General features: G+C 46.4%; 1 protein-coding gene and 1 pseudogene across 1 annotated transcript in view; both read left to right on the top strand.

The window, feature by feature from the left end:
* The window catches only part of LOC135054551 (zinc finger protein 850-like), a 211,955-nt gene that overhangs the window by 67,015 nt on the left and 127,410 nt on the right, over positions 1–17,530 (top strand). The gene's annotated exons all lie outside the window — the stretch shown is intronic.
* On the top strand, positions 10,221–10,339 carry LOC134898507 (5S ribosomal RNA; annotated as a pseudogene).

Here is a 17,530-nt window from a genome sequence, read left to right as displayed (position 1 = left end):
AACTGCAGAGAGTGTTTCTCCCAGCGGAAAAATCTCTGGAAATCCAGACCATGGTCAAGGAGATTCTGAAACCGGCAAGAGTGTCGATCCATCAATGCACTCGGGTGCTGGGGAAGATGGTTGCAGCTTATGAAGCCAGTCCTAGAGGGACGCAGGTTCGGGATTCAGGATTGGGTCCTGCTGACCACGGATGCAAGTCTCCGAGGCTGGGGAGCAGTCACACAAGGAAGAAGTTTCCAGGGAAAATGGTCAAGCCAGGAAGCTTGTCTCCACATAAACGTTCTGGAACTAAGAGCCATTTACAACGGCCTTCTGCAAGCGGAGCACTTTCTTCAAGGTCTCCCTGTCCTGATTCAGTCGGACAATGTAACAGCGGTGGCATACGTTAACCGCCAGGGCGGAACAAAGTGGCGATGGCGGAGGCCACGAAAGCTCTTCTCTGGGCGGAATAGCACGTGAGTGCTCTGTCAGCGGTCTTCCTTCCGTGCGTAGACAACTGGGTAGCAGACTTCCTCAGCAGACACGATCTCCATCCAGGAGAGTGGGGTCTTCATCAAGAGATCTTTGCAGAAGTGACAAGTCGTTGGGGAATTCCTCAAATAGACATGATGGCGTCTCGCCTCAACAAGAAGCTTCCGAGGTATTGTTCCAGGTCAAGGGACCCTCAAGCCAGTGCGATGGACGCCCTGGTAACTCCGAGGGTGTTTCAGTCGGTAGTGTTGAGGATCATAAGATGAACAAGGGTTCAGGCAGTACTCATTGTTCCAGATTGGCCACGGATTGCCTGGTATCCGGATCTTCAGGAATTGCTCATAGAAGATCCTTTGCCTCTTCCTCTCAGAGAAGATCTGTTACTGCAGGGGCCATGCGTATTTCAAGACTTACCGCAGCTGCGTTTGACGACGTGGAGGTTGAACGCCAAATCCTAGCTCGAAAGGGTATTCCCGGGGAAGTCATCCCCACTCTCCTTAAGGCTAGAAAGGAGGTCACGGCGAAGCATTATCACCGTATTTGGAGGAAGTATGTATCATGGTGTGAAGCCAAGAAAGCTACAACGGAGGAGTTTCAGCTGGTGCGTTTCCTCCATTTTTTGCAGGAACGCGTGGATGCAGGCCTGAAATTGGGTTCCATAAAACTGCAGATTTCGGCTTTGTCTATTTTCTTTCAAAAAGAATTGGCTGCCCTTCGAAAGATTCAGACTTTTGTGAAGGGAGTGCTGCACATTTATTCTCCGTTTGTGCCACCCGTGGCACCGTGGGATCTTGACGTTGTGTTGCAATTTCTTATGTCTCACAGGTTTGAACCTTTGTGAAAGGTTGAGTTGAAATTTCTCACTTGGAAAGTGGTCATGTTTTTGGCCTTGGCGTCCGCAAGACGGGTGTCAGAGTTGGCGGCTTTGTCTCACAAGAGCCCCTATTTGATTTTCCATGAGGATAGAGTGGAGTTGAGGGCTCGTCAACAATTTCTGCTGAAGGTGGTTTCTTCGTTTCACATAAACCAACCCATTGTGGTGCCTGTGGCTACGGGTGCCTTGGCTGTGTCGAAATCTCTCGATGTAGTTAGAGCCTTGAAAATGTATGTCACCAGAACGGCTAAAATTAGGAAATCAGAGGCTCTGTTTGTCCTGTGGGCTCCCAACAAGATTGGGGCTCCTGCTTCCAAGCAGACTATTGCACGCTGGTCCTGTAATACGATTCGGCATGCTCATTCTACAGCTGGTTTGCCGTTGCCGAAGTCAGTGAAAGCCCATTCTACCAGGAAGGTGGGCTCGTCTTGGGCGGCTGCCCGAGGTGTCTCGGCGCGTTACCCGCTCAGCGAAGGGATGCAGTGCAGGGAGGCGCTGGGACGAATAGGCGCTTCCCCTGCTCTGCATTCCTTCCCTGCTGCGCCGTCCTGTCCCCCCTGCTGCTGCCACTGCTGTGTCTGTCACTGTATGACAGACACTGGCAGCGGGCACCTGCAGCATGAAACGCCTCCTCCCTCCCCTCGCCTCATCTCATCTGTGTGAGAGCGCCGAGTACGGGACAGAAGGGGGCGGAGCTACGCAGGACGGTAGGGGGCGTGGCTAGATGAGCCATAAGGGGTGGAGCTACACGGACCTGGCTGCTGTACAGAGAGAGACTGAATTAGGTAAGTGGAGGGTGAGAGAGAAGTGTGTGTGTATGGTGGGTGTGTATATGTGTGTGTGTGTGTGTGTGTGAGAGAGGTATGTCTGTGCGCGCGCTCTATGGACGCCACTACTGGGGGTGCATTACGTATAAGGACGCTATTACTACAGGGGGGCATTACGTGTAACAACGCTACTACTGTGGGGGCCATTACGTCTAAGGACGCTACTACTACTGGGACTGGGGGCATTACGTATAAGGACAATACTACTACTGGGGTGCACTACGTATAAGAACGCTACTACTACTGGGGGGGCATTACGTATAAGGACGCTACTACTACCTGGGGGCATTATGTATAAGGACGCTACTATTACTGGGAGGGCATTACGTATAAGGACGATACTACTACTGGGGATGCACTACGTATAAGGACACTACTACTACTGGGGGGGGCATTACGTATAAGGACGATGCTACTACTTGGGGTCATTATGTATAAGGACGCTACTATTACCGGGAGGGCATTACGTATAACAATGCTACTACTACTGGGGGGAGGGCATTACGTATAAGGATGCTACTACTGCGGGGGGCATTATGTATAAGGATGGTGCTACTACTGGGGGCGCATTACGTATAAGAACGCTACTACTACTGAGATGGCATTACGTATAAGTACGCTAATACTATTGGGGGTGCAGTACGTATAAGGACGCGTCTACTACTGGGGGTGCACTACGTATAAGGATGCTACTACTACGGGGGGTATTACGTATAAGGACGCGTCTACTACTGGGGGTGCACTACGTATAAGGACGCTACTACTACTGTGGGTGCATTATGTATAAGGACGCTACTACTACTGTGGGTGCATTATGTATAAGGATGCTACTACTACTGGGGTGTGCATTATGTATAAGGACACTACTACAGGGGGCATTATGTATAAGGATGCTACTACTACTGGAAGGGCATTATGTATAAGGATGCTACTACTACTGGGGTGCATTACATATAAGGACGCTACTACTACGGGTGGGGCATTACGTATAAAAACGCAACTACTACGGATGGGGCATTACGTATAAGATTAATAAGATTGTGCTACATTGTGGCGTAATTTTAAATGGGGGTACTACTGTGTGGCCATGCCCCTTACTTGTGAGACCACACCCCTTTTCCCGGCGCGCGCCATAGGAATATGGGAGGGCGCAAATTTATAGTTTGCAGGGGGGCGCCGAACACCCTAGCACCGGCCCTGGTGTTCGGGTTCAAACACTTTTGCTAAGTTCTACAAATTTGATACCCTGGCTACTGAGCACCTCATGTTTGATCAATCGGTGCTGCAGAGTCGTCTGCACTCTTCCGCCCGGTCTGGTGCTTTGGTATAGACCCCATGGTGCTTTTGGAGTCCCCAGCATCCTCTAGGATGTAAGATAAAATAAGATTTTACTTACCGGTAAATATATTTCTCGTAGTCCGTAGAGGATGCTGGGCGCCCGTCCCAAGTGCGGACTTCTTCTGCAAGACTTGTATATAGTTATTGCTTACATAAGGGATATGTTATAGTTTATCGGTTGAACCAAGGCTATGTTGTTGTTCATACTGTTAACTGGGTAGTTTATCGCAAGTTATACGGTGTGATTGGTGTGGCTGGTATGGATCTCACCCTTAGATTTACAAAAATCCTTCCTCGTACTGTCCATCTTCTCTGGGCACAGTTTCCTTAACTGGGGGAGGGGCATGGAGGGAGGGGCCAGTGCATGCCCGGAGTCCGGGGCTTTCTTGGAGTGCCCTATCTCCTGCGGAGCCCGTCTATCCCGTCGTTACTCCGTCATTTCAGCCACATCTGGGTGTCGTCTGGACTGGACCCTTGGATACAGGATATAGGGGTATATTTACTAAGCTCCCGATTTTGACCGAGTTGGTGTTTTTTCTTCAAAGTGACCCCACTTAACCTCGCAGTCTACCGCAGCCCGCAAAGTTCCCCCACTGGATATAATGTAGCGGCGGTACGCTACATTGTATCCACTGTACTCCGCCTGACTGACAGTGCAGGCGCGCACAGCCAATCAGGAGAGTGCCATGACGTGGCGCTCCCTGATTGGCTGAAGGGACCCTCTTTGACAGGAGTCACGGGGGGTCCCGCCAGATGGGGAAAGGGGTTCCATGTGTAAACATGGGGACCCCTTTCAGTGCGTGGACCGGGTATTTAGTTTTTTTTTTTTAATCAAGTACGTCGATTATAACTTTCAAGAAGAGGACCGATCTACACAGGATTCTTTGTAAGTATAATTTTATTGACAGGTACTCGTGGATTCTACAGGAGAAGAGGACCGAGTGCTTCGTGTCAACATAGGTAAGTATGTATGTAAGTGGGCATGTATGTTTAATAAAATTTTACTTTGTTTTTATTTGGGTTTTTTTTTTGTAGTACAACTACAGGTACCAGCAGGCCCGTCGTCGTCCCCCCGCATGCTGGTACTTGTGGTACTCCAAGCACCAGCTTGCGGGGGAGGCTTGCTAGGACTTGTAGTTCTGCTACAAAAAACAATATTATTTTTTGACACAAGGCTATCGTCCCCCCTATCCACCACCCAGGGATGGGGGGACAGCCTCGGGCTTCATCCCTGGCCCTTAGGTGGCTTGTGGGGGGGACCCCTTGATTTAAGGAGTCCCCACTCCAGGGTACCCCGGCCAGGGGTGAATAGTTGGTGATTTAATGCCAGGGCCGCAGGGACCAATATAAAAGTGTCCCCCGGCTGTGGCATTATCTCTCGGACTAGTGAAGCCCGGTGCTGGTGTTTAAAATACGGGGGACCCCTACATTTTTTGTCCACCGTATTTTTTGCACCAGGACCAGGCGACAGAGCAATTCTTCTGGAAGCTATCCGAAAATTGGTAGTGTACGAGGTCATTGTTTCAGTTCCGCCTCATCAGTGGAACAAAGGTTACTATTCGAACCTTTTTTTGTGGTACCGAAGCCGGATGGCTCGTTACGGCCAATTCTGAAATTAAAATCTTTGAACCCTTATCTCAGGGAGTTCAAGTTCAAGATTGAGTCTCTGAGAGCTGTCATCTCAGGACTGATGAAGGGGGAATTCCTGGTGTACATGGACATCAAGGATGTGTACCTCCACATTCCTATTTGGTCGCCGCATCAGGCATATCTCAGGTTTTCACTGTTAGACGATCACTATCAGTTTCAGGCACAGCCGTTCGGTCTCTCCATGGCACCGAGGGTCTTCACCAAGGTGATGGCAGAGATGATGGTTCTCCGCAAGCAGGGGTTGAACATATTTTCATATCTGTACGATCTCCTGATCAAGGCGTCGTCCAGGGAGAAGTTGTTGAGATCCATTGCTCTCACGACACGTCTGCTCAAGGAGCACGGTGGGATCCTGAACCTTCCAAAGTCTCATCTGGGGCCGACAGGGAGGCTGTCTTTCCTGGGGATGATTTTCGACATGGAGGTTCAGAGGGTGTTTCTACCAGTGGAGAAAGCATTGGTGATACAAACAATGGTCCAGGATGTCTTGAAGCCTTCCCGGGTATCGGTTCATCAGTGCATCCGCCTTCTGGGGAAGATGGTTGCCTCTTACGAGACTCTGCAGTACGGAAGGTTTCATGCTCGATCCTTTCAGCTATATCTCTTCGACCAGTGATCAGAATCTCGCCTACATATGCACCAGAGGATACGTCTCATCAAAAGCCAGGATTTCGCTCCTCTGGTGGCTACAACTACCACACCTTCTGGAAGGCCATAGGTTCGGAGTTCAGGCCTGGATCCTTCAAACCACGAGTGCAAGTCTAAGAGGTTGGGGAGCAGTCACTCAGGGAGAACCCTTCCAAGGAAGGTGGTCGTATCAAGAATCCCTTCTCCCAATAAACATCCTGGAGCTAAGGGCCGTGTACAACTGCCTTCTTCAAGCAGCACACCTTCTACAGGATCGAGCTGTTCAGGTGCAATCGGACAACGTGATCACAGTGACCTACATAAACAGACAAGGCGGAACAAAGAGCAGGGCTGCAATGTCGGAGGTGTCAAGAATCCTCCTCTGGGCAGAAAGGCATGCAGTGGCAATGTCAGCAATCTTCATTCCGGGAGTAGACAAATGGGAAGCAGACTTTCTCAGCAGACACGATCTCCATCCAGGAGAGTGGGGCCTTCATCCGGAGGTGTTCAAGGAGGTAACTGGTTGATGGGGGGTTTCTCACATAGACATGATGGCCTCCCGCCTCAACAAGAAGCTATGGAGGTACTGTTCCAGATCAAGAGACCCGCAGGCAGTGGCAGTGGACGCAGTGGTAACACCATGGGTGTTCACGTCTGTGTATGTATTCCCTCCACTTCCTCTGATTCCAAAAGTTCTTCAACTTGTAAGAAGAACAAAGGTTCTCCCAATCATCATTGCTCCAGACTGGCCAAGGAGGGCTTGGTACGCGGATCTGCTGGATCTTCTGCTGGAAGATCCAAGGCCCTTACCTCTTCAGGAGGATCTGCTGCTGCAGGGGCTTATCAAGACTTTCCACGTCTACGTTTGACGGCATGGTGGTTGAAGGTCAGATCTTAGCTCGGAAGTGTATCTCGATGGATGTGATTCCTACCCTGATACAGGCTAGGAAGGTGGTAATGACTAAACATTACCATCGCATTTGGAAAAAATATGTGTCTTGGTGTAAATCCAAGAAATTTCCTGTGGTGGAGTTTCAACTTTGACGTTTCTCCTTTTCCTGTAAGCAGGTGTGGATATTGCCCTGAGATTGGGCTCCATCAAGGTCCAGATCTCAGCTTTGTCCATTTTCTTCCAAAAACAATTAGCTGTCCTCACTGAGGTTCAGACCTTTTTGAAAGGGGTTCTGCACATCCAGCCTCCCTTTGTGGCACCAGTGGCACCCTGGGATCTTGATGTGGTATTGCAGTTCCTGCAATCTAATTGGTTTGAGCCTCTACAGGAGGCTGAAATCAAGTTTATCACGTGGAAGGCGGTCACTTTGTTGGCCTTAGCTTCTGCTCGACGCGTGTCGGAATTGGGGGCTTTGTCCTGTAAAAGTCCCTATCTGATCTTCCATGAAGATAGGGCGGAACTCCGGACTCGTCCGCAGTTCCTGCCTAAGGTTGTTTCAGCCTTTCATATCAATTAACCTATTGTGGTGCCAGTGGCTACTGACTCCTCAATTGCTTCAAAGGCCTTGGATGTTGTGAGGGCTTTGAAGATTTATGTGAAGAAGACCGCTCATCATAGAAAAACTGACTCACTGTTTGTCCTCTATGGTCCCAAGAAATTTGGGTGTCCTGCTTCTAAGCAGTCAATTTCACGCTGGACCAGTTTCACCATCCAGCATACATATTCTACGGCAGGCTTGGTGTGTCCAAAATCTGTAAAGGCCCATTCTACTCATAGGGTGGGCTCTTCCTGGGCGGCTGCCCAGGGTTTCTCGGCTATATAGCTTTGCCGAGCAGCTACTTGGTCTGGGTAAAACATGTTTGCAAAGTTTTATAAGTTCAATACTTTGGCCTCTGATGACCTCAAGTTTGGTCAAGCAGTTTTGCAGAAGCCTCCGCGCTCTCCCTCCCGTTCTGGGAGCTTTGGTACATCCCCATGGTACTAATATGGACCCCAGCATCCTCTAGGACACAAGAGAAAATAGGATTTGAATTACCTAGCGGTAAATCCTTTTCTCGCAGTCCGTAGAGGATGCTGGGCGCCCGCCCAGCGCTTCGTTTTCCTGCATTGGTTTTATAGTTCGGTACTGCTTGGTTCCTAGGTAAGTTCTGCATTGTTTACTGTTTCAGTACTGTTTCAGCTGTTGCTGAGTTCTCCGGCCTGTTGGCCGGTTTTGCCTGTTGTGTGATCTGGTATGAATCCACTATCTGTGTATTTCCTCGGGCACAGTTTCTAGACTGAGTCTGGTAGGAGGGGCATAGAGGGAGAAGCCAGCCCACACTCTCAAACTCTTAAAGTGCCAATGGCTCCTGGTGGACCCGTCTATACCCCATGGTACTAATATGGACCCCAGCATCCTCTACGGACTGCGAGAAAAGGATTTACCGGTAGGTAATTAAAATCCTATTCCCCCCCCCCCCCCCTCCTGTTTGGATTCCCCGTCCAGGTTAACCCTTTAAGCAACAGCAATCCCTCCACACTGCCCATAAACAAAAAGGGGCACAGTGGAGACTGTACCATATCAAATAGTCAAACCCTTGATAGCTGCTGCAAACAAATGCTGTTATTTTCACATTTCACAAAACACCATCTGAAGGGTATTTATACAGGGGACTTATAAATGAATAACAAAAATTAATTGATGAATCCAATTTGAATCTCTTATTACCTTGCATGAAACTGCTTTTTCTTTTGAATTTCTACCCAGAGAATTGGCAGCTAACAGCATAAGCTGTGAATAAACTGGGCCTCAGATATCTATGTCAGCTGTGAATGAATTGGGGCTCACTGCCTCATGTGTTATAGCGTGTCAGCATCTACTGAGCACATTAAGTGTTAGGCTTGCTACTCTATTTATCACACTCATTTGTTGTAAAGCCGGGGCACTTTTTGCTTCATAGTACCTATTGCTCATGCGGAATGCTTGTGAACCTAGAATTATTTCTACTGTGGCATTTCTGTACAATTTGTGAGCAATCCAGGACTTGCTACTCTCTCTGTCACACTTATTATTTTATGTACAGTTGTGAACAAGCTGGGGCTCGTTGCTCCACAGGTTACACTTTGTCTGTGTTGTGTAGTCTAGATATAGTTTGCGTCAGTAGGATTTATTCTTCAACTTCAGCAATACGCTATTATTGAATATGGTTACAATCTGTACAATTTTGGGCATTACCCTTTGTGTACAGCTTAAATCCAATCCTTAAATTCTCTCTTCAATTTCGGGGTTACTCTCTCATCCCACGATTAACAGTGACGTTCTGCAATGCTCATGGTAACAGAACGCCACTCCCTGTAGGGACAGCAGAAGTACCACTCTACCCTTACATCGGAGCCACTGTCCGTTTCTGATCACTCTCATTCGGTCATTCGATGTTGAGACAGATGACTGAACAGCAGAAGTGTCAGAATATTTAGACTTGGCTCCCACTTTTATATATCTACTGCACACACTCCAAGACACATACTACCTAGCAACATTCATCTTGCTACACCATTGGAACCAACTTAGTCACACATTGGTCCAAATTATCATTGCCATACACAAGTCTTGTGACCTGCCTCATTCAGCAATACTCATAGAAACATAGAATTTGATGGCAGATAAGAACCACTTGGCCCATCTAGTCTGCCCCCTTTTTTTTTAATCCTTCAGGCAATCTCAACCCTTTTTGAACCTTAATTCTTTGTAAGGATATTCATATGCCTATCCCAAGCATGTTTGAATTGTTCTACAGTCTTAGCCTCTAGCACCTCTGATGGGAGGCTATTCCACTTATCCACTACCCTTTCTGTGAAGTATTTTGTTCTTAATTTTCCCCTGAACCTCCCCCCCTCCAGTCTCAGTGTATGTCCTCGAGTTCTAATACTTCTCTTCCTTTGAAGAATGTTTCCCTCCTGAATTTTGTTAAGACCCTTGATATATTTGAAAGTTTCTATCATGTCTCCCCTTTCCCTTCTCTCCTCCATACTATACATGTTAAGATCTTTTAGCCTTTCCGGGTACGTTTTGTGATGTAGGCCATGCACTATTCTAGTTGCCCTTCTTTGTACACACTCTAATGTATTTATATCCTTCTGGAGATATGTTCTCCAGAACTGGATACAGTATTCCAGATGGGGCCACACCAATAACCTATACAGTGGCATTATAACTTATTTTTTCCTGCTACTGATTCCTCTCCCTGTGCAACCAAGCATCTGACTTGCCTTTCTCATTGCTTTGTTGCATTGCTTTCCTGCCTTTATGTCACTTGAAATAGTGACTCCTAGATCCCTTTCCTCCTCAGTAGTTTCCATTATATTGTAGTTGCCACGTTCTTCACCCCTAGCTACCTATTAGAACAAACTCAGGCACACACCAGTATCAAGTAATATTGATATATTTAAGTCCCACAGGTTCCAGTGTGCTTGAAACATTGTGTGTGTTGGAGACCTATCTACCTATGGTCAGACCGCACTGGGTATGCCCAACCTCGTCTGATCTTGGAGGCTATGCACTGCAGGGCCTGGTCAGTACCTGGATGGGAGACCACCAGGGAATACTATGTACCATAGGTATTTTGTTCTCCCACACAGAATTCATTCTGTGACTCTTAGACAAGGTATAGATCATAGAATTAACTGACAATTGAATTACATTGAGCATAATGGAGTGACTTTATTCCCACAAATATTTCTCATTGTTAGGAGATACAGGCAACTCTGATAATTAAGGGAATACCTATGTAACCATTTTGCCTAGAATCATAGCATTAGTGCATTTATCTATATATGAACGTTTGCTCCCCTCTTTTTAAGTATATTTCAATAAAAGTTAAATTTTTATATTTTCACATTCTCATTTTCTTAAGTGTGCCCTGGAAAAGACCTATAGTTACCTTTGTCATTTCAAAAGACCACACCCCCTGTTTCATAGTTTACTGAACTATTTTTTGGGAGCACCACCAACCTTTTGCTGAATTGATTCTGCTTAAGTAGGCTTGATGTTGGTCCAATAATAATTTAACTGATAAACAAATACTACAAACATATCCTGTGCAGATTTATACCCTCCTAGCAATATGTTTCCCTCCGTCATACTGATCACATGGCTTGCCAAGCGACAGCTATAGAGGATCTAACAGCACCAGGGTAGCCCAAGCTGAGATATGTTTCCCTCCATTACACTGATCACAGGGATTGCCAAGCGACAGCTATAGAGGATCTAACAGCACCAGGGGAGCCCAAGCTGAGATGTTTCCCTCCATTACACTGATCACATGGATTGCCAAGCAGCAGCAATAAAGGATCTAACAGCACCAGGGAGAACCCAAACTGAGATATGTTTCCCTCCGTCACACGGATCACATGGATTGCCAAGCGGCAGCAATAGAGGTTCTCACAACACCAGGAGAGCCCAAGCTGAGTTATGTTTCCCCTCCATCACCCTGATCACAGGGATTGCCAAGCGGAAGCAATAGAGGGTCTAACAGCACCAGGGGAGCCCAAGCTGAGTTATGTTTCCCAAAGGTGGAGAAGACATGCAATTTCTCAAACCTGTGTTACAAGCCACCACTGCGGCTTGTCTCCCCGACAAGTATCAGTTGTTGTTAGGCAACCGGGACACCTTGTCATCCAGATGCAATGCCTAAAAGTCCCGCTGGTTGCTAGGCTACCAGGATGCCAGACAGCTATGGCGACTGTGGCTTCCTAACAGTCTGGATGCTTAGGCTATGTGCAGCAATGAAGCTGTATGAGATTTCTAATTATGTGGACCTTCCCATTCTGGCTGTTCTGATGGGTTGGATATGATTTACCGGCAGCCGGCATGCTGGCTGTCAGTATACCAACAGCAGCTGGAATTCCATCAGTGTGGCACCACACGGGCTCACTCCTCTTCGGTTCTATTCCCACTCGGTTGGTGGCATTTACCAGCCAACCGAGTGGGTATACCGGGCATTGGTCGGGATTCAGGGCATCGAGATTCCACTGCTGTTGGATTCCGGCGCCGGTCTTCTGAGCACTAAGATCCCGAGAGCCAGAATTTTAACTACATCCGGTTCTGATTGGTCCTACTTTTTGTTATAAGCTAGTCAGCTCTGCTCTACCCTGTCAGTTGTAGCTTATACCGTAGTGTAAGTTGCTGGTCTGTGTCCCAGAATCCTGTACTCTGATACTGTTCCAGTGCTTTGATTTTCTGTCATGCCTGAACATAGTTCCTGCTAATTCTATATTATCCTTGGTTATTGCCTTTGCCATTTGTTTCATTTTGTGCTTCTCTACCACAGCTCAGCCTGCTAGCCTCCCTACCTAGCTGCACTGTGCTCAGTTACCTAACCACATATATTGTCCCACCCACTGCTGCTGTGACCCGTATCCTGCCAGTTACCCAGGGTGTGCCCTTCCCTTGTTGGCTATCAGTCTGCCTAGCGTTATTACTATAAATTATTCTGTGGTCTCCAGCCAATTGTGTAATCCCATCCTGCTCGAGGTTTAAGACCTGGTGGCATCCTAAGTACTGGTGTGTACATAAAACACTAAGGGAACAGAGGGTGATGTTACAGGCAGAAGATTGATAAAGCTGAATTATTTATCTTATATATCACCCTTTATGAGGTCTAAGAACACTGTACGCTATCTACGTAAGAAGTACCGTAAGGGTACGCAAGTTGCGTAGTGATCGTTCAGCCGTAGTCGAGACGCTCAAGCGTCACGTTCGCTTACGGCTTAGTGATCACAGGCAGGCACGCTATTGGCTGCCGACTAACGTAATGTTTACTATAGCGTAGCGTACGCTCGGGACCACGAGGAGATCACCAGCGATGCAGACGCTCACAACGTTAAACCTTTACATCTATACCTTCAGCAATGAAATACACAGTAAACCTTAGTGTGGAGACAATGTGTAAGTGCAACCTTGTGTAACCTGATTACCTACAAAGCTGCTTGAGCGTCACCGACGCTCAGAGAATACATAACACTATGAAGAATACACAGATACCTGGGCTTAGGGTCCGAAACCTATTATATGTATTAAGACTATTATACGTGCAAAAAGAATCACAGTACAAAGCATACACTACAGTATAACATAAACCAACTAACCAGATAACTATACAGGAAATACAATACAATACTATTAAAGGAAAATACGAGAGAAAGAGAAGAGAGAGAGAGAGAGATGAGAGAGATGGCTCACAGTAAGACAATATGATTACGGAGAAAAACTTACGCACAAGGGGAAACGATCGCAAGCGCCTCTGGACATCCAGCTTCCCGATTATCAGCAATGAGAACCGTTTGAAGAGAAGTGTAAGCTGGATGCCACAGGCCCGTCTTTTATGCTCCACACACAATGCAATCTAATGGTCCCTACAATCTTATCGCCCATTGGACACAGGAATTCGGCTTCGCGCTATAACAAAAGGTCATAGGTTGTTTCATACAGGTGGGCTGTGACTGTTTCCAACTGCTCAGGTGGGTGGGAAACTAGGTTTCCCGCCGCATGATTAAGTAAGAACAAATAATAGTAAATGAACATAAACTTCTTATGTTCATAACTATTCGCACGAGCGATTGATCCGCTCCAAACCAACACCGGAATATTGCTATTTAAATACTCTTCCGATGGGTACCAAACACTGCTGTATGACTCCTGTTAGACCCTTCGTACAATACAAAGAGGGATTCCTCCGTTCAGGGACATTCTATATTAACCAAACTTTCAGAATCTATCAAAGGGACCATGATCTGTAAACTACATTAATTGTGAAAATATGTAACGCTTGGGTCGCACGCTACGACTACATACTCTTTACCGTAAATACGCATACCGAGTGCGAGCGGGTGCATGCAACTGCGGGTATGCGCTATCACGGGAAAGCGCACGCATGCGCAGCGCGGACCAGTGTGAGGTGCAAATATGGCAGCATGTATAGGGATATTTTTCTGACTTTGACAGTCCACCCTTTGGCAGTCAATAATAACTGCCACCTTCTAAAACATTTCAAAAGGAGAAAAATATATGTCAGGGGTTAATTCATTTCCACGGTTGGGTAGGGGAGGAGAGAGGAGTAGGTGTGAAGAGGGTATGACCTAGTGAGATAGCAGAAGCATGTATGTATGAATCCATGTTTGGGGGGTCATGTATCATCGTGCCGTACGTGTTGTAAATCAAGCTTCGAGGTATTGCGAAGTATACATTTGAATTCCTTCTTATCCCGTATTAAGGGTCTGTGGATGGGCTGTCAAACTCTACCGAGCTCATTTCGGCTTTCAGTTGTAACAAAATGGGGAAGCACATTTTAGTTGATGATACATGAATAGGGGAGGTATGTGGTTGCTGATATCTGTGCCTGTATTCCCTATCGACTATGTGTGTCATTACCTGAGGGTTGTAGAGATGAAGATAAAGAACACTTATGAATAATGCAGTGGTATTCTATGTCAGGTTAATGTACATCTGTCGTTGAAGTTTTGTTCGGTATCAGTTGAAAGTCGTCTTCTTTGCGCTGTTTTGCTCCTTAGGCGTGAGCAATAAGCTTTGTCAATGCCATTAGATTTACAAAAAATGTTGGGCTAGCGTAAGTTTAAGAATTCTAGGGAAACTGGGGATCCATGGCAAAGTTCATCAAATGTCCGTTTCTCAAATGGTCAAAACTTCTTCTTTGGTCAATCCGTTGTCTGTATAGCGTCTTGTCAACTCCCTCGTCCAAGTGGGTCTTGTTATCTTGGAGAAAAACCAGAAAAACAGGTGAAAGAAACGGACCGTATAATCGCATTTTCATCACATCATTGTTTCTATCGTTGGGTCGTAAATCAAATCCAGGTTAATTACAGTTTCCTCACTCCTCAAACTCATCACTCTTGTACTTTGTTTGCACCTCATTAAAGCCTGCCCGCATCTAAATATCAATCCAATCGATATAACAACACCTAAGATACATAGGAGAAACTTCCCAACATCCATTATGACTCCTTGAGCCCAGTCTCCCAAACCGGAGAACCAATTTCGCGGGTTCAACCATGACACCCAACCAGTCAGCTCATTACCCACAGCAGCAAGAGTGAGATTGTGTTTTCGGCGAAATTCCCACTTTAATTGGAGAATATCATCCATCTTTTGGTCTATGACCTCTACCGGATCCTCGGTGCTATTCGTGATATACGTGCAACACTTCACGCCGTACTGTGTTGCCAATGTAACACAATATCCGCCTGTCACTGCTGTGAGGTAATTAAGAACCATTCTATGCTGTACTAGTTCTGTTTTATAGGCTTGAAGTTCTCTTCCAGTGTATCTAAACGTGTCATCATACATTTCAGTGATATTATCTAACAAATTGGCGAGTGCGGAAATGTATCTATAATTCATCACTCCTCGAGCGGTGCGAGTGAAATCTAACGCCACCAGAACCTGAATCCCGGTGGATTCATGGATCAGATCAGAGGCCGGATGCTCTAACCTTTCTGACAGTTGTCTTTTAACCCGGTGCTCGTAATGAGTGTGAGTATAAGGAGCTTGGGCACCACGGTGTATGTCTTTCATTTTGTCATGTGTTACAGTCATCACTTCAGGCAATACTTTTCCAATATAACACAATCCTTCAGAGTTTGGGGCAAGCCACTTGTACGCCTTTCTCCCGCATATGAAGTATGCATCATCGGGGAGAACATATGGGACGGAGAAGGACATTACCATATTACACACCTTCCAGGTGAAGTCTCCTGATCCTAATTCTTCCATCTGTTTAATACACGTATCAGATTGTACGATATGTGCACAGTATCCTGGTGATACCTCTCCAACTCTAGTAATCCTATTTCCTAAGGTATATCTATACCTGAATGATTTTCCTCTACTGGCTATGTGGCGTACAAGCTCTGTATCTGTAGGCATTCTATCTGCTCTGTGTGAAAAGGTCATGGTGTGGTTACTCCATGACACTTCCCAATTTCCCGGCTTTCTGGGATTGGAGATGTTAAAACATAACGGGGACCTATCCACATGGTTTTGGTGGAGCTTCAAACTAGGAGGGCTGGAGATATTAAACCTCCGGTCCACCGGTCTCCCACCATTTAACTCAAGTACCTCCCCTACCGTTAAAGGAAATGGTACTAGCCCTGATTTGCTATGACCCTGAGGTACTTGAGAGCATACCCAACAATCTGTTTTGTTTAACACATTACCCACTAAGGAGTGATAGTCACTCAATGGATGCCGGTCCATATGGATATTAAAACTGGATTGGCATTTCTTTATGCACCCATCCTCAATGACATTGTTACAAAGCCTGCAGATACAGTTTTCTTCAGCTAACAATCCGTCACAATTTCTTCTATGATCAATGCTATCGGATCGTTTTCTGATACTCGCCTTTGCTTGTTGGTTAGGTTGATCTTGGAAAACTACGCCTCCATCATCATAATCGGAACCCATTCCAGAACCTCCCTCGACCTCCATGGTACTCTCGCCGGAACAGACTGCTCTGGTCAACATCGTGGTCAACAGAAAAATCCGGATCACAGTCTCTTGGGGCAAGTCCATCTTTGAGGGGGAAATGGAGAAAAATGAGAAGGGGGGAAACAGAAATTTCAAGGGAGAGGGGATGGGAAGTGGAGAAAAACAATAAAAGGGATTGGGGAGTCGACAACTGCTTTCGGTCTTCAAGGCTCAGGTGCCGCCTCAGTCCTCCTGGAACAGACACTCCAGTGATACAACCTCTACCGTCTGTTCCTTATCACGGGACTTCTCTGGATCAGCAACCTTCTTGCAGTGGGATGAATGGACCCAAGTCTCTCTCTCAGCAACCTTTAATGCTGTAGTGCTAGTCAGTAAGACCTGGTATGGTCCTTCCCATCTGTCAATAAGGCAACCTGAGCGTAGAAAATTTCGTATCATTACATAATCCCCGGGTTCAATGTCATGACAATTACTGTTTGGTAAATCGGGAATCACCAACTTCAGATTATCATTTTGATTCCTTAACTGTTTACTCATGTTAATCAAGTACTTTACAGTTACTTCATTGTTACATTTCAAATCATCCTGAGGGTTAATCATGACATGCGGTTGTCGACCAAACAAGATTTCAAAAGGAGACAGATTAAGAGGGGACCTGGGAGTGGTTCTGATACTGTACAATACAATGGGTAAAGCTTCTGGCCATGTCAATCCTGTCTCTGCCATCACTTTACTCAATTTATTTTTAATAGTGCTGTTCACTCTTTCGACCTTTGCACTCGCCTGTGGACGGTACGGAGTGTGCAGCTTGCTATCAATTCCCATCAACTTACACATTCCTTGAAAGACATCACCTGTAAAATGGGTACCCCTATCACTTTCGATTATTTTTGGGATACCATATCTACATACAAATTCCTGCACAATTTTCTTAGCTGTAAACATAGCGGTATTTGTAGCTGCAGGAAATGCTTCGACCCAATTCGAGAAAACATCTATACAGACAAGTATATATTTCAAATTCCGACAAGGGGGTAATTGTATAAAATCAATCTGTATTACCTGGAAAGGGCCGCTGGCAGGTGGGATATGGGATGGTTCTGTAGGTATTGCCTTTCCAATATTCTTTCTCAAACAAGTAAGGCAGGACATTGCTCTTTTACTCGCATGAGAGGAGAATCCTGGGGCGCACCAGTACGCTCTTACCAATTTGCACATCCCCTCCTTGCCTAGATGAGTCAGCCCGTGAGCTGCTTCAGCCAGACATGGAAGGTATGCCCTGGGGGCCACTGGTTTACCATGTCCAT

Source organism: Pseudophryne corroboree, chromosome 3, assembly GCF_028390025.1.
Source record: "Pseudophryne corroboree isolate aPseCor3 chromosome 3, aPseCor3.hap2, whole genome shotgun sequence".
Taxonomy (NCBI): Eukaryota; Metazoa; Chordata; class Amphibia; order Anura; family Myobatrachidae; genus Pseudophryne; species Pseudophryne corroboree.
Note: the sequence above shows the minus strand (reverse complement) of the source record. Positions and strands in the feature narration are given on the sequence as shown.